Raw genomic sequence first — 22,495 nt, 5'->3', positions numbered from 1 at the left:
ACCCTTCACCAGCTTCATTGCCCTTCTTTGGACACACTCCAGCACCTCAATGTCCTTCTTGGAGTGAGGGGCCCAACATGAACACAGCACTCGAGATGCGGCCTCACCAGTGCCGAGTACAGGGGCACTATCACCTCCCTGGTCTCGCTGGCCACACTATTCCTGATACAAGCCAGGATGCCATTGGCCCTCTTGGCCACCTGAGCACCCTGCTGGCTCATGTTCAGGTGGCTGTCAACCAACATCCCCAGGTCCGTTTCCATCAGGCAGCTCTCCAGCCACTCCTCCCCCAGCCTGTAGCGTTGCATGGGGTTGTTGTGACCCAAGTGCAGGACCTGGCACTGAGCCTTGTTGAATCTCATACAGTTGGCCCCAGCCCAACGATCCAGCCTGTCCAGGTCCCTCTGTAGGGCCTTCCTACCCTGCAGCAGATCGACACTTCCACCCAACTTGGTGTCATCTGCAAACTTACTGAGGGTGCACTCAATCTCATCCAGATCATCAATGAAGATATTGAACAAGACTGGCCCCAATACTGAGCCCTGGGGAACATGGCTCGTGACCAGCCGCTAACTGGATGTGACTCCAAATCAAAGGCAAGGAAGCCCAAGCTAGAATGCAGTAATGGACAATTTAGGACAGTGCAGGGAAATTATCATCTATTTCTTTACTTAGTATTTAGTCATTAATAATCACTCCTAAGAAGATGTATTACAGACTTATACTGGTGTGTACCAGCTAAGATTTTGGCCCAAGAGTAAATTTTGAAGGAGGGAAAAATAAGTGGATATAAATGTAAAATGGAATAAAATTTCACTTTGATTTTCCATAGCCACATAACTAATCTATTTTGTTTTTCTGATAAGAGAGTATTTTTTGACATAAAAGAAATGTGTAGGTTTAAATTGTCTGGACTTCACTGAGGCATTCAGTATTGAAAAATGTGATAATTATGAGATGGACTGGAGAAGATGGTACATAAGGTACACACAAAGTGCAGATGGAATTAGCCAAAGAGGTAGCTAATGACAGAGGTGTCCTGAAAGGAGAATGATTATCAGAGAAAGATTATTTGTGAAGTTCTCTGTGGGTCACTCTGAAATCTTGTTTAATTTAATATTTTCCACAGTGACCTATATAACTCTAGTGACATTTGTTAATGACACAGACATGGGAGGTATAATGCCTATATAGAGATATGAGTGGTATTTGAGCACAGCTGGGAACCTGGTATATGCTCTCCACTTTTGAAATACCACAGGTAGTGACTTGTAAATGCTTCTTGTTGCTTACTCAAACACAAACTGAATGTGTTTAAAAAATTAGTTGTAGGAATAAAACAATGTTTTGGTTTCCATGTTCCTATTCTGTGAAAAGTCCAAACCGTATCTGACATCAAGAGAGAACAAAACTAATGACAGTAAACCAAATTAAACTATGATTCTTGTTCAGAATAATGCAAAAAATGTGCAGTCATTAGCTCTTGCACCCAGACTTGTGGACAGCTGGAATGGGTGGAAGAGGATTGTTGAGAGGAATTTTTTAATAACCTCAGGCAGGTAACTGACCTTCATCCCAGAAGCACACATATTTGGTAAGTGCCATGGATATCTTTGGAGCCTGGATATATAAATAGTGAGCAAGCTTACTAAAGTGAAAGGAAAAATTGCTTGGCCCTGATTGCTTAAGCTATCAAAGAAAAAATAATTTTTCCAATTGAAAAAAACAGGGTCATCAAAATAATTATGAAGTGTGAAACCCTACAACATTTAATGATAAAAGATTGGACATTCAGAAATGGGAATGACTTACAAAAGGGCATTGTGTTGATGAGATCACTAAAAAGAAACAGTGGTCGAAAATTTAAAGAAGTTGTTGCAATAGACAAAACTCACGATCCATCCAAAAGCCAATGAAAGTGCTGCCAGAATCAAGCATGAGGTAAAGTGAGAGATCTGACTAGCAATCAAACACTTGCATGAAAAAGAAATAATTGTGCATGAACAGGTTCATATTCAGCCAGGAAAGAGACATGCATAGTAAAGGCACAGACTAGTTAGATTTGCTTTCATATGGACATCATCTTGCAAAACAAAAGGAATGCTTAGCATTATGGAAGATATGCATGAAATGCCACAGGTAATTTGTTTGCATAAGCTTGCCACTAGGCAAATTGCAACAGAGAAAACTTCGTAGAACAGAAGCATTTACACTGGTAGCACAGCATTTCTTTAGGCTCATATTGTAAACTAAGAAATAGAGAAGATGTGACTATATAACTACCCTCATAATTCCAAAGGATATACATTAGTATATTCAGAAATTTCCTTTCAGGTAGTTATACTGTTTCACAGATTTTCTTCACTGTGGCATTTTGGATGCTATTGCCAACTTGAAGAACAGAAATTACACAGAATTCAACTGTGCATGATCCTTGAAGGAGTTTAGTCACATACCTGTGAGACTTTGACTCCATTCAACTCTCATCTTGGACTAGTTGGATGTGCCTAAGAAAGAAACACCCCATCTTTCTGTTTGGGTACCCAATCTGTAATGCAGGAAAGCACCAGTAAGAAAGAGATCAGTGACATATTTTTAGATTTAAGTTAATTTAATATAAGTAAATACTATAAATTAAGCACAGAACAAAGCCTGGACCCAGGCTGAGGCTTTAGAACTAAGCGATCCTCCAGAAATGGTTGTGTTTTAACATTACTTATTGTAAGGACACCCTTCTGAGAGGTCACTTTCCTGGGAGGAAAAGCACCACAGAAGTAGGTGTTCCACAATCAAACAGCAGAGAGGTAGGTCACACCAGGCATGCAATAACTGGGTTTGAATCAAGGCTGTAACGTGAAGCCTGAGACTTTATAGCTTACACCAGTTATCCCTCACATTCCTACTAATAGGAGCTGATGTGCTGTAGGCAATAGAAAGATGGAGGCTCTGAGAGGGAAAAGGTGGAGATAAAAAGAAAGAAATATCAAGGAACAACTCCATGTATATTAAATTTGGGGGGAAGTTGTTAGACAGATGCAAAGTTTAAACATTTTAACAAAAACCAGGCCACTCCGTGCTCGCTTTGCACTAGTGTGAGAACTTCAGTGTTCTGATGCCTCTTAAAGTATTTGATGAGAGACTAATAGCCTGACAGGCTAACACTTCACTTCCTTCCAATTAGGAGACTTTAACATCAAAGCCAAGGTCCTCCACTCAGCAAGGGCTTACTTGAATGAATTATAGAGGAGAATAAGTCCAGTAGTTTCTTGTTTTTTCCCTCATGGAGACAGAGTCCGGCATAGGCTTTAATAAGATGTTTGAGGTCAAAAGGTCCAGGTTCCTCACTGTGAGCACTAGGAAGCTGCCAGAGTGTTTCAATATGTGTGGTGTTTGTAATGCAATCAGACAAAGCTGAAAACTCTATTACACAGTGTCATGTGGCTGACTTCCTTTTGGAGTGCTCTCATGTTTAGTTAACAGCAAAGAGTATGGGACTTTTAGTATGCTATGAATCTTCCATGTTGCCATTTCAGCCTGCTGAAACAAATAACGCCTTCACCACCATTAGTTTTTGGCTGGCAGGAGGGGTGCGACAGTGGCTTCCTCCAGGGAACTGTGTCAGTTGTTTAGGTATCGATTGGTAACGGATCTCCAGGACTCAGAGGTCTTCAATGAGAAATGATGACTGTATTTGATGTATGAAGTTATTTGACTTGCTAAGCTCAAATCTCTGGCAGAGTCTAAAAAAACTACCATAAAGTGTTCTGCCCCTATTTACCTCATGAGCAAAGCAAAAAATATTAAAACCCCTTTGAGATAAACATAGAAGATGCTTTGTTCCTTGTTTTGGTCAAAAAGTTTTTTAGATGCAGGATATTTTTTCCTGTGCATAATATCTACACTTACTTTTTATTTTTTAATGGTCTCTACTGCCAGGACTGGATCTCTCCACCTTTCAACAACAGCTTTTGTTCTGAAGGAGTTTAGAAAGTACATGTATCATTTATTTTAATACCTGTTTCACACAGAACAGCCACACAACTGATTGTAGTATAGCAATTGTTTGCTGCAATATTAAGATGGAATGAGAAAAAAAAGAAAAATAGACAAAGGAAATGTCTTCTGTTTAGTCACACAAGGAACTGAATTCACCTCACCTTGCTTTAAGTCCTCCGTGGTCAAAGGAGAGAGATCAACATCCACTGAAGAGTAGTTAACATCAAAGTTTCCTTCCATGCGAAACAGCTTCTTAGCGAAACAGCTAAGGTATAACAAAGGCCAAAGACCACTGCAGAGGTAAAGTCAAAGAACTGGGAGACACAAGACCTTTATCAGACATGAAGATCTCATAATTAACATCTTGAGAAGAGTTTCTACAGTATAAAGTCCCTATCTCAATAATCAGCAAATGTTTAGGTGAAATGATTTATGTAGCAGTTCACTAGCCTCCAACAGAAATTCTTTGTTGTATCCAGGTATTAGTTTCCAAATCACAGTATCTAAATCCATACACCCTTACAGACTGCAAAAACAATCCCATCAAATGAAAGTGCTTTTAATCTCCCCCCTAATTTTTTTTTTTTTTTTGAGTTGGTGCGGGTTTTTTTAGTTACTTTTCTGTTTTTAGTTACTTTTCTGTTTTTATTTTTCTCCATGTACCCCTAAACTTTGTCTGCACAAAAAAAAAAAAAAAAAAAAAAAAAGAAAAAAAAAAGAAAAAAAAAAAGAATTAACCGAGCTAGGTAAATTGATACAGAATATAACTCTCTGACACCAAAAGCAAATCCAACTGCAGTGATATTAGTTTATTTAAACCATGCACATCCCATGTGGGAGGAACAAAAATCAGCTTCAATGTGAGGCAATTTCCTAGCAATACAGCTGTAGCCATGCAAGTTTTGGAAAAGTATTACTATTTTCATTCATTTTGGTTTTGTTTGGAAATCACAATTCCTAACTGAAATGCCATTACTGATAAAATAAGATCTATGTATATTCTGTGTCTTGTGTTTTTCCTCCAGTAATAACATCTCCTAATTACTGCGACTAACTGAAAAATACCGTTTTACAAAACTTTTTGCTCGGTAGAAATAATGAAATGTTTCTAGACTTTCTTACTCCTTTAAAACAAAAATAATAAACCCAAATCCTCTAAAAATTCTGTTTTCTCAGAGTTTCTTTATGCCTCTGTTCATTTTGTTTCTTTCAAGTTTTTCCTTTTTTTCCAACCTCCTTTCCCTTTACCAACACTCTTGGTTTTCTTTCTTTCCTCCTTAAAGTTTTGTGTGAAGAAATGAAACAAAAGTTTTGTTTTTTTTTAAATTTACGGTTTAGGATAGTGGTTGAAGACAGTTGAAAGATCAAGCTATCCCTGAAGGACAGACCTTCAACATGAACACTTTAACCTTGAAAAGACTCCTGGCAGTGCATGACTCATTCAGTGTTGACACACCCATAGCAGCCATGAAATTTAGCTTCCAGAAAGTTACATCACAGATTGTCTCAGGGATATGTCAGGCCAATTCCAAGGAAAATCTTAATGAGTACGGTTGAATGTTGGAAACAATATCTGGTGTACACAGAAGAGAATAGGAAGATGAACTCAACTTCATTGTGCTTTTTTTATTTTAGGAAAAAGTTAGCTTCTGTATTCTTATTGAAATTTAAGTTATTGAAAGTCTGTTTCTTTGTTACTAAATAAAAATGATCGTGTGTAATTCATAGGAATTCATCATACATGTGGCTCCCCCATAGGAGCCCAGCTTCCAATTCTTCTAAACCACTTTTGATGAAGGAAAACATTGACAAAGTTCCAGCTGTTTGAAATTCAAAATACACCCAGTCATGAGGTGGTCTAAATACAGATCTTTTATATTGTACAGTATCTTGAAAACATGAGGTGATGGGAGTACATAAGTCCTTAAAGACTTTCCTTTTTCCACTAACATTTCTTCAAAGTTTCTTGGTGCAAACACAAATGAAGTTCAAATGACACTTCTATATTTTTCATCAATCTTTGAATAGTATATCTTGAGTCTCCTGACTTGTTCTTCACACTTAGAGACATTTTCAGATTATATCTAACTCACAAAAAAGAAATGTAGATAAATGAAGTGTGCTCAGGGATAAGGAATTATAGAAGGCTCCTATATGGAGTTTAAGAAAAATGTATGCACTGCAGAGAATTAAAGCTAATCAACATCAACATTGTATACTTCTTGCCATAAAAGTAAATAAATCTTACCAAAAAATTATTAGTCATCATTACTGGACTAATTGCTGGTTTTTAATAACTATAAAGTAATAAATCACAATTTGAAGGCAAAATAAGAAAAGCTTTCTTTTTCAGTTTTTGCTTCTTGAAATCAAAAAGAAATTTCCATAGATAGATTTTTGAATTAAGAATTCTGAATTAAGATTTTCATATGCTTTTGCAGTGTTGTATGAACATAGGTATGAGTCACACTGATTTTGCCATATATATACTTTTTCTGCAAAGTAAAGATTGGGTGACACTACAGTAATCAGATAATATTTATCTGATAACCATTAATTTCCATGGGTGAGTGTGTCTACAAGGTTTTCACTTTAATTCAATAAAAATTAACCAGATAAATTAAAAGTATACTATCAATGAATCTTCTATAGGAACACCTTTAAGCTGATCATGCATATGGCAAAATCCTCTATGGAAATACTTTTGCCTGTTTTCAGTACACCATGGAAGTCAGTCTTAGCAAGCTTTTGTTTGGTGCCTTGATGTGGCCAAACAAAAGATCATCCTGAGTATTATTTCCAGTCTGTTTCCATTTCCATACTAATCATATTATTTTAGCAACTCAGCCTATATTCACTTGTCAGTCCCCACTGGTGAAAGACAATCTTTATTATGTAAAAAAATGGTCATCAGAATATTGGTTTTGAAGTGTAATGAAATGATTTCATAACAATGTATCTTCATATTTCCTAAATTATTTTAAAACCTTAATGCACTGCAGGGGTCTGCCTCACTGGCATAATGAAATGGGACAGTTCAGATTGCAACCTGCTGTGCGAGGTTCCCCCCATGTACAGAGCAGCATGACAGCTCTGTCTCCTTTCCTTTTTATCTTTCTTTTCCTCTCCAAGGGCTGGGTAATATTCTTGAAGAGGGGGATGTCACTCAGTATCTCACACATCCAGCTGGTGATTAATTTACACAGAGTAAAGATGAGGTACTTCTTAGAACTAAATCTACTGCTACAGTTTGATCATGAAAGTTGCCAAACGATTCAATATATAGCTCTGCTAACTATTGGATGTAGAAATGTTAGCCATTTACTTTTTATAACCAGCAAATTGGCCTACACACACACACACACACGCACACTGGACATATAGCTATAAACACATAGCTAGGCATATAGACAAACATATTTAAAGAGAAAGTGGGAGAAAAAGAGGCGCACACACATGCTTACATATACACTGCTGACATGATGATTTTACACTGTCTAAGACTACAGGCAGCTGCAAGGGAAAAATGCATGCAAAAAAAAATGTGTAAGCAGCATGAAATAACTTCACAAGAATTGGAGCAACTCTTACAACTATGAACCTTCAGGCTGATCTTTGTACATTTAAATGATCTGATACTCACTGTATTAAACTATTTTTCTTTATGTCCTTTGAGTATAATTCTAGAGGCTTCTTTTAGCTGTGGCTGTGGCCTGGACAGAGCACAAATAATATCCTAAATAGAAGTAAGTATACTGATTGTTGCTGTAACCTCCTAGAGAGAATGTTTGCAGATCAATAACAATCATGAAGGGAGAAAGCAAGAGCAATTGTGTCTGGAAAGGAGTTTAGCAGGGAGGATGAAGGGGTAATACTGGCTGACTATGCCAGTTTACCAAATTGTCTCGTAACTTTGCCCTGAAGAAAAAGTCCATCTGAATCTACTGGAAAAGTAACGGCATTGAATTTGAGGTATTGTTTTGCTGAAGTGAGCTGAAGCACCAGTCCTGGGTTAAGTTTTGAGCTAAGATCTACTAGATTCTGCACAAATTCAAAATAGTGGGAAAATTTTACTTCCAACGGTGGGTAGTCTTGACTAGACATTCAGGGTAAAAATCATTTCACCTAACTTTACAGCATAAATTTCTGCATCTCCCAGGCTCCTGTTTGAATCAAATGGGCACTTCTGGGCGTCCCTCAGACCTATTTTAGTTGTCTACTTAAGGATAAGATGGATTGTACCCTAGAAGTTCCAATTTCTCTTCATTGATAGAGAGGAAGCCTGGGGTGACTGCCTTGTGTGTAGATGGATGAATCCCTACCCCTCTGTTCCTAGAACAGTGCTGCAGCTGAATTAATGTGTCTGGTGGCACGCTCTCTAACAGAGTTGCATTACTGTATGAGTACTAATGATGTAGGTGATCCTACTCTGTGGAGGATGAATACACACCTTTGCAACGAGATGGATTTATTTACCTGAAAATGAGCTAGAAGTTATTTTAAGCCATATCTTATTTTCTATTTAATAGTAACAGTCTAATCTGTAATTTTGCTCTGCATGCATTGTATAGCTAGCTTTTCCGGTCTTTGAATTGACACATCACAACACACCAATACTTCAGTCTATAATGGGCTTAACACAGAGGGAAGAACCTGACCATCAGCAGCTCACCTGCGAGCTAGTGACATGTAAAATAGCACAGGCTTTTTCTTACCACCCCGCCCTTCCTACCCTAAACTGCATGTAATTCCATCATCATCTTTAACACTGGATTTCACCTCTTTCAGGGTTGCACTTTGCAAACACTGTTTAAACAGTGACACATACTACTTTACTGGCAGGTAGGTGACAAAAAAGGGAATCCACTCCAGATCACTTGACTCTCTTGCCAGTTAATTTCCTATGAAATTGTCCTGATCCAAAGGGCGAGAAACCAGTCTTTCCGTGTATTTCAAACAACCTTAACTCAGTCCCTTAATGGTAACCATGGGTGATTATAGGTATTCCATCATATAGTGTTTGCTAGTCTTTTGCACAAGGTTCCTTTTATAGGACTAAGAGCTATCTGTGCCTGAACTGTAAATGTGGAGGTACTATTTCTTCATAAACTTCTACAGCCCTGTAGATGAGTAGGTAGCTGCATGACTCCTTTATCTGAAAGTACTCACTTCTAAGGGTGATACACTTTCTAATGTTCATTGCTGGTAGGTGCGGATCAGAAGGAACGTGACTCATATTGCCTCATTTCAATTTTGCTATTGCCTAATCTTTATTTTCGTTTCAATTGCTGTTACACCTGGGCTATGGAAGCAAGAAGAAATTAAAAAAAAAAAAAAAAAAAATCCTTCTCCTGTCCTGAGATAGATCTATTAAAGTCTAAGTAATAAAAACTTTGAGCTTGACCATAATCTAACCACTAATAGCAATACCAAGAGTAAGGATAAGCTGTTCCCAGACTGTCTGAAGACCTGATTTCTTCTCTCATGCATATTTGCAGAGATGAACAAGTATGCTTATAATCAGCTACTTCTTTCTATGCAGCATGATCTGAACAACTTTTTTTTGGTCTGAGGGCTAACAGAAGACAAAATGCCTAAATTTGCAATGTTGTGCAGGCGTGAATACAGATTACTTCAGCCATCAGGAGCTGGATTCCTCCTAATTAGCTGGCGCACTGATTGAGATGCCTGACTTGCAAATATAGACATAGAATGCTTTCTCTGTATTTAACAACAAGAAATGAAAGCCCGTAGAAGGTGATTCACCCCACTTAAGATGCCAACTGCCCTTTAGAAGTGCTGGCTTGCTACCACACTAAGGCAGATGAAGGTGACTGTGCCCCTCAGATGGGTGTCTGCATTTACATAGAATAACCCCGGGCCAGTGTTTTGAAGCAGAGAAAATAAAATCAACCCCCTCAAGCCGATGACATTACCCTGGTTAACAATGCTGCAGATGATAGCAGAATTGGGCTAGGTGGATGGTACAATAGCTGACTTTTGCAGAGTTGGCAGCTAAACGGGTTTGTCAGAGGAGGCAGGGTGAGAACACAGCGGGCTATTTACTAGAGGGTAGGAAAGCAATTCTCTGCTCAGGTCCAACATGTTCAGGCAGCATCAGATAAGGAAGCAATCGGTATGTTCACACCTGCTTACATTCAAACTATCTGCGAACTGCTGACACAAACCTATCTTCCTACTGAGACACCAAGATAATTTCAGAGGAAATGGAGCTGTACAGAAAAAAAAAGCTACTCTTTGCTAAATTGAATGATTCCTCTAGGCTCTGACCAACAGTTTGAGGTCAACGTAAGCAGGAAAGACAAAAGAGAGTCCCTCAGGGATTATTCAGAAGCTAAAATAGAAAATTTGCTCAACTGTTTATCACCTGGGTTTGACCTCCCAAGCAATATTTTTTTTTTTTTTTTTTTACAATAAGAAGGCAATGAAGGATTTGGCAGTGAATGAAAGGGAATTCATCTTGCCAACATTTTGTTAGTGACACTCTGAGGCTCTGTCTCTGACTTGCATTTCCTTTGGAGTTAGATCCTTAGGCTCTTTGGGCTTTTTCTGTATTGCACTACACCCATGAGCAGACAGTATCAGCTACTGCGTGTGTTTGTAAAGTATAACTGGGGCCAGGTTTTACCTGTGATTTTTTTTTTTCACAATTCCTTCCAAATAAGCACATCAAAAGCCTTTTTTTTTCTGTAGTAAATTTGTTGTCATTGAAAGGACTGATCTTATGAGATGTCTTGAATCCTCCTCTCCCATAGATACTGCCACAGAAGCAGGTGCTTGGCATCTCTCAGGATCAAACCCTAAAATGCTAGTTGCCATGGTGACTGAATGTGAAAGAACAATAAAGAGCTGTTTACCAGGGAAACTTATCAGCAGGGCTCAACAAAGCACCACAAAACTGTAATTAGGTTTGCGTTGAACCTCAGCTTTATTTCTGCAGCTAAAACTAGGCAACAGCCTTTGCCTTTGATTTCTTTCTGATATTATCCCTTGTATATCCCTTGCCTCCCTTGTGTAAAATCCCACCCAAACTCTGAGTAGATTATAGCAGAGTAGGCAAAAATTAGCATTTTGAAAAATCTATGAAAAACAAGGCTGCAAAACTGCATGCAAATGACTGTATGAAAAATGACTCTTTGAGAAGCAAAGTGCTTTGAAGTATCCTACACACCCAGAGGTTGCTGTACTCCATAGCAATCTAGAGAAGATCATGATAGTTTAGCATACATTTTTGGATGCAAGGATCCTTTTCATATTTAATTGAAAGAGCAATACCCCAAACAGCACACAGAGTCTTTTGGTTTTTCATATTAAATTTTGCTTGTTTTTTTGCTTCTTAGGATTATGGTTTCCTATGTAGTAATAGTGCTATCATAGCTGACAAGTTAAAACAGACATTGTTAATAGTAGTAATCAATGCTGGCTTGGCAGCTCTGTGTCCTGAATGAATTCAGAGGTGCACTGTGAAAAGCATTTCACAAATGCCTGTGAAGGGAAGGTCTTTACAGTGAAGAGCTTTTGCTTTAATTAGGCAAAACAGATGGTGCTGGAAGGGAAACAAAGGCACACAGAGGTGAAGCATCTTGCTCACAGCTGATCAGTGGCAGATCTCAAACAGTTATTCCCAAATTGTTAGGACTCTGAACCAATGTCAGTCATCAGCACAAATCGTTATGCACCTTTAGCATTCAGCTGAAACACTGTGTACGTGATGTGGGTCTTCAGATCAGCAGTGATGTCGTGGATCACCACCAGCCCACAGGCAGCAGTTTGAGAGCCTCTGTATTCACTGCACATCAATGCTCCTATTTCTGCGTGCAGGAGTTGCACACTAAACAGAGTTTCACTCTTCTGTCGCAGCATTCAGAAGGGTACTGGCAGATTTTGGCAGCTTAGCAGGAGATATTGGGAAGCCTCATGTAGTAGTGTGTCATTTATGTGCTGGGTTATGTAATGAGAAAAGTAATGGTAAAATAAAATAAAATTCATTTAAATAAAATTCTTTATTAAGGATGAAATAGGTAGTGATACTGCAGCATTCATCCTCACTGCTCTCCCACAAGGTGTTTTTGTGATGCCTCTGTTGTCCTTTTGTCTGCAGGTTGTGTTGCTTCTTCGAACTTTCATGCAAGTTGTTCACCATATGACTCCCAGGCACAGGGAAGAAATGGGGAATTTGTAGCACTGTTTCTGTTAGTGCACTGTATGAATCAGTTAACATCTGAAACACTAGCACTGCTATTTTTAGGTTTCAGTAGCAATAGGTGCCTAATATGTTCACCTGAGAATACTTCTGCTGAACATGTGAAAAGCATCTCTTGTGCATCTTCTAAACCCTGCTTTTATGTATGTAGAAGAAATGAATAATCTGTGCTTCCAGGCAACACCCCTCAGAAATAGATAGGGAATAATTTTCTAAGAAGGAAAAACTATGTCCTTTGAACATTTAAATCTCTGAACTGATTTCTCTTCCATCTCAATGTAAATCCATTGCCTTTGCTTCAGTGTGTTGCAGCTGGATGACACAGGGGAAGGTCAAATTCTTTGAAGTGATACAACCTGAATTACAAACCAGGTCTTGAAGAGAGCTAGTGGGTGGAAAGAACACAAGCCAGGGCTGACCTCCACCTAAACTACAGCTGCTGTCAGTATCAGGAACACTGAAATTTGTACCAGTGGTCTCTGCTAATTAGCTGCTACATGAAGTAAAACGTCTAGTGTGCCCCAGGTAACTGTTGTTGTTGTGAGAAACTAGGAAAGATAATGGTATCTGTTTCCTGCAATCATTTCTATGTGTTCCCTCATATCCATCACTCACCTTTCGTAATCAGCAGGAAATCTCCTCAAGTGCATTCCTCACCCGCCGGGCCTGGGGCTGTGCTGGCTCTCCTGGGCAGGACAGGGAGAGCTGCCCTGCAGCGGGATGCTGTTGCTGCTCAGTTCCTAGCATGGTTCTAGAGACTTCAGAAGTAGCATGGGAGGGAAGAAAACATACGTCCTGGAGCAGAAAAAGTTGCCAAGACATTAAGAGTAGGAAATAAGAGAAAGAAATTAAATGCTGGATCAGAGAGCTGCAATTGATTGTCCTCTGTAATGTGCTATTGTCCTCTAAAATACTACTTTTGCCACTGACAACTTTTTTTTTAATATGGTACTCGATGCCTAAGTGTCCAAGTTTTCCTCTCAGTGAAAGCAGAAGCAAAGGGCTACCTCTAAGATCCCAAATACTTACAGCTTAGGGCTGCTGCAGTTTCACTACTTTGTACACAGATACTGCCTTGTTGTGACATGGGTATTCAGACATCTCTTCACCCCAGGTGAAGTCCTGACATATTGGCCCATGTGAGACTTGAAAGGGCACAGAGATCCTTGCATTAGTCCTCTTGTAATGAGTTAATGAGTTTCACCCATAATTAAGATGATTTCTTATGTCATTTAGCTACACAGCAGCTGAAATGAATGTCACAGGAGCAAGGAAGTAGTTTTCTTACTAGTTCACATGTGGCTCCAGGGTCTGAACACCAGTGGCTGCTAGCTATCAGATGCATACCAAAACAGCATCAAAGCAAGAAGAGTTCGGTGAAAAGAAAAAACGTTTTGCTTAAGAACAAGAACAAACACTCAGTTTGGTGGGAGGCATCTCATACTGTTATAGCTGTTTTAAGTTAGGCTTCTGATGGAGAAGGAAATGTTCAGGATCCTCCTATAATCAATGGGGGTTGGCGGACACCCTAGACAGTTCACTCCACCAATTTTAAAGGCACTTTCAAATGGAGATATTTCTCGTCCTCTACAAGTTATGAAGTAAGCCTACATGACTATCTTAAATTAGAGGCCTAATTGTGAAGGGTGAGATGAATCCTAACTTGTAGAAGACGCATAGTAAATGCTCATGAATGAAATGTGTCAGATGCAGTAACTAGAAAACACAAGTCAATGAGAGCTTACAAACTTAACACAATAGGTGAAGCATAAAGCCTCATTATGAATCCTTCTCCAGTAGGATTTACATAGTAAAACTTTCCACTATGTTTTTTTTTTTTTTTCTTAAAAATTAGATTTGCCCCCTAAGGTCAAGAGTTTAATGAAAATGTTTCAGTCTGAGAACCCATTAAGTTCTGTTAAACTGGATGGGCAGCTGAGTCAGATTGTACCTAGGTGCTTCTGAGCTCTGTCTGTGAAAACAGTATGTAGAGATGGACAGTTTGGTGGTGCCAGAAGTAAAAAGTACTTCACCCACCTACTAGGAACTTGGGGTTTTACTTATATGTCCATTTCTTTAGAACCAGTCTTCATATGTACGCTCATGACAAAGACAAAAAAAAACATTTCTGAAACCAGAAAAATAACATAGAAAGAAGTAGAAAGTTACAAATATGTGTTGCAGTATGTTAAGCATCAGCTTGTAAAACGGAAGCTATTATTTCTTGGGGAAAACAATCCAAAATACAGATATTCCATGGTATATGGAAGTCTGTGAAAGTAAGGGCAATACTGATGGACTAAGGAGAGTAGTAGACAGGAAATTAAACATAAGTTTACAGTGCATCCTAAAAAGACAGCAGTCTGGGGCTCCATTCAGAAACACGTTCTTGCCTCACAAAAAAAAAGTCAACCTTTGGTAAGACTTTTCCTGAAATACTGTTTTTAGTTATCGACACATAGTTAACAGATAAAAGCAGGAAAACAGCATAGAAATGACTGTGATAGAGGAGAAACTATCAGAAAAAAAATGAAACACAATATGTAGTTTCCTTCAGCTGCACATTAACTGGGAAAGGGTAGCCCCACTGAATATCAGTTGCAAAACCTCTGGTCAGCATGGGTAGAGTGTCAACCATGGTGTAGGGAAGTTGATGCAGAAACTCTTGTTAATATTTGTCAGAAATACAGTGTACGATGGACTAAAAGGACAAAAGAGAAAGGAGCATCACAAGCAGAGTGTGTCAAAGGAGAAATTCAGAGGAGATCTGAGGTATTTCCCAGGTTTGCATAGACTTTCTATATGATATTGGCCAGAATCACCAAATTTATTTTTCTCAGCTTCCTTCCTCTAAATAGCTATGTAGTTGTCTTTTATTTTGCCTGTTAAGATTACAAGTATGATCAGTCTCTACGTACACTGCTTCCTATAATGGGACCTGGTCTACACTACTGCTATAACTTCTATTACTACTTAATCACTTTCCCTAAGACATGGGGGAATGTAGAACAGAGGAAATGAATGTGTTCTTGTGGTCCCCAGGGGTGCTGGAGGACTTGTTGCTAGCTTTGTTTAAAACTGGACTCAATGAAATACTGTGAAATTTGCTGTTAAGAGCTCTCTGGCAATAGGAAATAGGAGATGAGTCATACAACGACATTTCCATCCGATGTTATGTATAACCGTGTGAGTCGTATACTCTCCTTAAACACACACTTACAAATACACTCACAGTAATCTGGATGACAGACTGCTAGCAATCAATCTATGCAGGTGTTTTTTAAAGCAATTCAGAAGTATTATTTCTCAATAGGACAGAAATAATTGCTATTCTATTTTTTAATGTTTTTATTCCTTTCACTATGAAAAGAAATCCATAAATGACAGCTCAGATTGTCATATTTTTCTAGTTTTCACTTACTATCAAATAATATTTAAACTGAAGGCTTCTAGGCAGAAAAGCTAGTTGTAATTAATGCACTATCAAGGAAAATTCTTCAAAGCTCCTTTTCAGAGTCCTCGATAAATCCTGCAAGTTTCCCAGTCAGTGGTCCTGTTACAGATCTCTAGCTGGAATTGCCTGGCAAGGATTTAGTCCACAATCAAACACAAAATTAGAATCAAACTTCTGAGCTTCCTTGTTTGTTGTCTTTCCCCTTCTTTCACTTACGTCAAGATAAGAAGACAGAGCTAAACTCAGTACTCTTTTCTTCCAGAGGATGCTGTTTTAACATGTGCATTGACCTCCAGGGAAAAAACCCACACATGCACACACAGAAAAAACAAAAATACACCCCCCAGCTGCCCCCCAGATCCTTAGTAAAGCACTAATTCCAGCTTTAATCTGGCCCACATTATTTTCCTGAGCATTCAAACTTCTACAATAAAGCCATTTATAGAGTAAGCAGTTTTATTGTTGCACTAAGCACTCTATGCTGTATGCCCTGTACACTTTGAGTGAGCCTAGAAACAACAGTGGGAGAAAATACTAGATTATTATGTTATACTCTACAATTTGTGTCAACAAATGGCTTCTACTTTTCTAGCTATGCTACCTGTCTCTCTCTGTCAGCTGTCAATGGCTTGCTTCTTTTTAACGAATGCTGGGGCCTCCAAAGTTCCCCCAGGCACACATGCATCAAGAAAAATGCTGAGATTTGTCAATTCCCCTAACATCCATTTAGGATTATTGTCAACATTTATAAATCTATAAGCAAAACATTCCCTTGAGACTAATTCTTTTTGACGGTTAGTTAAGGTAGGTCACCCAGCAGGGAAAATCTTGTTGGTATATAGCAAGGATGTTCTGCATTTAATGCCTTCTTTTTATCAGTGATCTTTGAGTCTTTTGGCTGCTTCTAGGATAGAATTTATCATTTCTATATGTGTCAAAAATCTTGATTTTTTAATGGTGTCTTTGCATTTATATAGAAGTGCCCTTTTGGGTTTGGACTTGGGATGGGAATGAAGTAGAGAAAAGCATAGAAATACATCTGTCCTTAAGAATAATGTAGGGGACTTTTTTTTTCTTTTCTTTTTTTTTTTTTTTTTGCTAAGGCTCCTACACAAATGCTTAGTTTAGTGAGGTAGAAAAAGAATTATCTAGTAGCTAGGAAATTGTTTCAGTCAGGAATTTGCCAGTTCTTTAAAAATGTGAAAGTACTACTCTATTACATAGGGTAAGGAAAGCAGGTACACACCAAGGAACTGATGTTGTCAGGCCATCGGTTATGGTGGGCTGTATTAGTATCTTATATCTAATATCAAGAAATCAGTTTGGTATAAAGGATCCCTAATGTACATTAGAATTATTCTTAGAGACATCTATCTCCACTTTTCCAATTGCTCATACATATACCAGTTTACTAGGTTTACTAGGACAGTCTAAAATGAAATGGCATTTCAGTCAATGAACAAATGTGCTTATTAACAAATAGTCTTAGAAAGTCCATTTAAGATCTATCTGTAGATCTATAGGTAGTATCAACACTAGGAAGCTAATTCAAATGCTTTCCAGCCTCCTCGAACATTCTTGTCAATGCAAAGTAGCTGGAAACTTGTGGAAAGACAGGTGAAGATTCCCAGTGTGCAGAGGAGTCCTGTGTAGCACAAAGCTTCAGAATGTAAATGTGTTTGTAATGGTTCAGGTCAAAAGTTCATTTAACTCAATACTCTGCCTGCTACAGCAGGAAGAATATAAGGACTGGGCAGAGTAATTTGTCATCTGCATATGCTCCCAGCCTCCACAACCTGAGGTTCATGGGCTTTCTGAGCTGGACGTATGGGTGTAACAGCTCATTTCTCACACGAAGAACTGTCCAGCTCTGTTTTAAGCCCCTGTGAATTTTTAACTTCAGTATTCTGTGTTTAATTTCACATCTTACGAAGCAGAATTGTGTGAATTGCTGCTGTCTGAACCTGCCATCTACTCGCTACCTGATTCCTGGGGAGTCTCAGTGAACTTGATATGTTTGCTTTTAAGGAGTCTTAAGATTGGCAAAATAAGTTCATGGACTGGAAAGACCATGAAGAATGAAACAAACAAAAAAAAAAAAAAAAAAAAGAGGACAAGACTTGAGGTTTTAGCCGAATCTGAATGCTTGTTATTAGGAAAAGCAAGCACCACACCTACAAAATTAAAACGTTTTTGAAAGTTTGATAAGTTGGGAAAGAAAAACAAAAAGGTTCTGATACTTGATCCAGTGCAGTAAATGGTGGGGTATATCTGTTTCTTCTCCTGTTAAGATAGGCCCACTTTTGAATTCTGGTTCTGAAGTGGTTGTCCAATGCGCCTGTTGTTTTCATGCCTGTCCAAGTTTGTCTTCAAACATTCAGTCATGGCTGTTCAGGACTTCTGAGAATCAGTGAATGCCAGAGAAGGGAACAGTAATCAGCAAAGCTTGCTTAAGAGTACAACATTTTTCCACAGATAGAACTGAATTCAGTATGCGATTTCTAGCATATAAAGTATGAAATTTGACTTCAGGATTTCTTACCAACAGTTCTAAGTGAACTTAATAACAACTATGAGAAATGCCTGGTTACTAGAGATAAGGAAGCTACCAAACTCAGTGTTGTAAGAGGAATTTAATGAGAGCTCATATTTGATTGTGAGGAAGCAGTGTTTGAGTAATAGAGGAATTTCTCTGCCTCATCCAGTTAATTGAAATTTGTGCCAAAGGCAAATGACTAACAGTGGCATGGAAGTCCAGCATCTCAGTGAAGAAAGCTGGGCTACGGTGGAGAAAATTGCAATATTTGGTTTCGGCACTAGGCGAGTTTATTCTTTGTGCTGGAGTATACTACCATCTCCTCAGGGAAGTTCTGTGCAGTACTCTAGTAAAGTGCTCAGGCAGCACGTTTATGTTTCTGTATCAGAGAGAAGGGGGAATTGGAGCAGAAAGTGAGGGAGAGAGACTTCAGAGCATGGAGAGAAAGACAAGAGGAGCCTTAGTGTACAGAGAAGGAAAAGCAAAGAGAAAAGCATGAAGAAAAATGACCCATGAAAGGTTAGAGCTCACAAAGAAAGGGATCCTGTGTATGGCAATCAGGGGAGCAGAAAGTCCTCCTAGGTTGACTAAGCAGAGCCAGTTAAAAGGCATTCAATCATACTAGTGATTATTGGTCCTTTGAAACCTATTAATCCTATTATAAGGCTGTGGAACAATTTTAAAATTTAAACAGACAAACAACTGGGGTTTTTTTGTTTGTTTTTTTTTTTTTTCCATGTATTTTCTTTTGCCTTCTTTATTTTCTTTCTGTATTTATTTCTTTCCAGTTTATGGTTTTTCTACTCTTTTGCATCTTTTCCTTTCTGTCTTCTTATTTCCTTACCTTTCCTGTTTCTTCCTGCATTTTATTTAACTGGAGATTAAAAGGGAAAAGCTGTGTGCCCTTTACTGCTGGCATACCTCACATTAGGAGGATGGGGAGGCAAAAGAAAGCTCCTGGAATCTTTCAAGCAAAACAGAGTATTATTGCATACACAGTAAAATAGTTCATAAAAGGAGTTTAGAAAGGATACAGTAAACACCAGTATAAGCGGCAGAGTTTGGCCTAGGCCCACAAGCTCTGCCAGGCAATTGAATGCTCATCAGGCAAAACGGTAATGTAGCCAAACAGCTGTGTGTTCCTCAGAGAAGCTGTAGAAACACATGGCCTTAAGAGAAAAAGGGATCTTTCTCCTCTTTATGTTCACAGGCATTCTGTCTAAGAGTCAATTTTTAGTCTTGCCTTAACCAGATCTCTGTTTTGCACCTGGAGAACTGTGGGGGTACTTGATGCATGTACTCTAGGTTTTAGATAGTTATGATCCACATGTAATGTGGAACTTGTGATTACTTGCTGAATTGTAGTGAGGGACATTTTATCAGCCCAGATACATCCCATTCTCTCACTGCTCCAGCTATTGCTATCCCAACACGGAATGATCCTTCCCTGAGCAACAGTAGCCACTGTACCTCGTCCACATTTGTTTCCAGTTTGGAGGTGAAAGTCACAAGACACACAGAAAATTGTTCTGGATCAATTTTAGCCCACGTGTATATAAACAGACAGCTGCTTGCATAGCACTTTATAAATCAGAGCTGGCATAGCAAAGACATTCACAACGAAGAATCGGGGGTACTGTGAAATGCAAGAGCACTACATACTGTCATCTGCTGGGATGAAGGACAGCTTGTCAATTTACTACAAGACCTCCATGATCTAAGTGGATGATTGAGTCAAGGTGTCCCCAGCCCGTTAGATGTAAGGTGAAGCCATGAGAGGCTCAGAAACATTTCTCTCTCAATCTGCAAAAAATATACAGCCACAGGGTTAGAAAACCAGCCAAGCAGCATTTGTGGAATTCACAAAGGGCAAAGTGCTGTTCTTCATAGCATGCATATTTATTTTGATGTGGTTGTCTGTGGGCAGCAGGGTATGAAATCAAACCACACAACTGACATTTACACTACTGCAACTTCACTGTGGTCTGGCAAGGGGGAGAGACCTGAGTGTGAATATAACTAACTTTGCTCTCATCCATGTTCTTATTACTAGGTGTAAATGAGAACAAGAGCCAAGCAATTGTATTAAGACCCTTGTTGTAACAATTGGGGAATTAATTGTCTTCCCATCCACTCTTTTTTTTGTAATGACAAAAGGATAAATCCTTCTTGTTGGTTGACTAGTATAATCATCCTCTGTTTCTCAGGGCCTTGTGTTTGAGGGAAGAATCCGATGTGAAATGTGTTTGACACTTTCCCCGTGCTAATGATTGTCTATAAAGCCTACACATGGGTGAGGGTCTCTATAAGGTAAGTTCATACATGCTGTTCATCATACATGTCTATAGTGCTGAAAATGTAGATAGTAGAGATGTGTGAGTCAGATGGTGTTACTAGCATTTCCGAGACCTCATTAGCCACATGATCCATTCGCTTGCTATTCATTCATTAATCATTTTCTAGTGTAAAAGACTGTTTCATAGGAAAAAATAATTCTTTATACACCACTTGTTCTCATGTATTCTATATTTTAAGAAGACAGAATTCAGATTTCATTTTTTTACACACCTAAAACCCCCATTTTCTAACTCGACGAGTACTGGAGTTTGCCATAATAATAGGCTATCTCAGCTCTTTTGCATGTGTTAATATTTTTCATACGAGGAAGAACATACATTTCTGACAGGCTGGTTAACCATTGGAACAAACTGCTAGTGGATTCTGTGTTTCCCGAGTGCTTCAAATAAAGGCTGTAAACCTTGCCGAAAGACGTGCTTTATTCAGATACAAGTTACTGGTCTCTACAGTAATAACTAGAAAATATCATTTGACTAGATCACTTCATTGCATCTTATATTCTTAAAATAAATGAGATCAGGATTTGAACAGAGGAAGGAAAAAATTCCTGTTTCTCCTTTATAGCCTAAATTCTACATATGAATTCTATATATGAAGATGTGTGATAATGCCAATATGTTAGGCATTTTCCAAAAGGATGTAATATTTTTGCAAGAAATGTGTTGTAGAATAGTACAAGTTTCAACAAACATGAAAAGGGAGAAAATAGCAAAAGCATGGGATTTGATTAAAACAAAAAATAATAAACTCCCTGATAATCAGTAGATAATTGGCACTAAATATATTTATAAATATAAGATGGTCCTTTAGTATTTAATCAAAGGGGGTTTTAATGTTTCTTGACTGAAATTTATCATAAACATTTCATTGGTATGTGCCAGTGTTTAAATATTTATGGAAGGACAATAGCTCTAATACAAGAAATTAAGACGATTGTACTTAAAGCACTGAGACAGGATATTGGGGATCTAAGTTTAAATATCTGCTCCGAATCAGATGGTTAAATAACCTTGTCATTTTTTGAAAGTTCTTGATTTTCTTCTATTTCAAAACCAGGAAAAAATTGGAAGCTCAATAAATGAAAACTATTTCCTGCCTTTGCCTTTCAGAAAAATTTCATGGCAAAATCAAAACATTTTATTTCACAAGCCTATGAAGTTTCATTTGTTGACTTAGGCATTGTGTAGCTACTGTTTTTCTTTGCTATAGAAGTATCTATTTTAAAAGAAAAAACTCTTTTACTCTACTTGTTGTATTTTATTGCCAAAGTAATGATCAAATTGAATGAGGTCTACTTAGCCTAGCGTCTCTTCTCTGACAGTGACCAATGCTTAATGCTTCAGACAAACATACAAGAAAATCAATGGTCAATTATGCCACACCCCTCCCAGAGTCCAAGATTTTTTTCCTCTATTATTAGTCAGTAGTTAGCATGCACCCTATAGCTTGCGCTTTTACATCCTTTATGTATTATTTATCTTGTCTGATGCATCTGTGGTGTTCCTAGTCATCATTTGGATGTTTAATCTTCTTAAAAATCTTATTACATTCCCAATCTTAATATCTTGTGGCAATGAGTTCCACAGATAACTCATATTTCCTAAAAATGAAATATTTCCTTTTTATCAACCGAAAAAATGTTGCCTTTCAATTTAAGTGCATTCCTCTTTTGTTCTTATGATGTAGGAAAGAACACAGAAAAAAGCACATCGCTGGCAGAGGCAACAGCGGTAGATTTGGATCTGATTTACACCTTTGTTCCTGATTTAGGAAGCTTTAGCCATTCACTGGACCAGAAGTGCTAGTTCCCACTAACTTTTTGGGTGTTTTGAACACTATATGATCACTCCTGTTCTGTCTGGCCCAATTATATGAACTTCAGGTGCAGTGTCCTTTGGTACCCATGGTTAAAGCAGGAAAGTGACGG

The sequence above is a fragment of the Platalea leucorodia genome (genome assembly GCF_965183815.1).
Source record: "Platalea leucorodia genome assembly, chromosome: 3".
NCBI lineage: Eukaryota > Metazoa > Chordata > Aves > Pelecaniformes > Threskiornithidae > Platalea > Platalea leucorodia.
Note: the sequence above shows the minus strand (reverse complement) of the source record.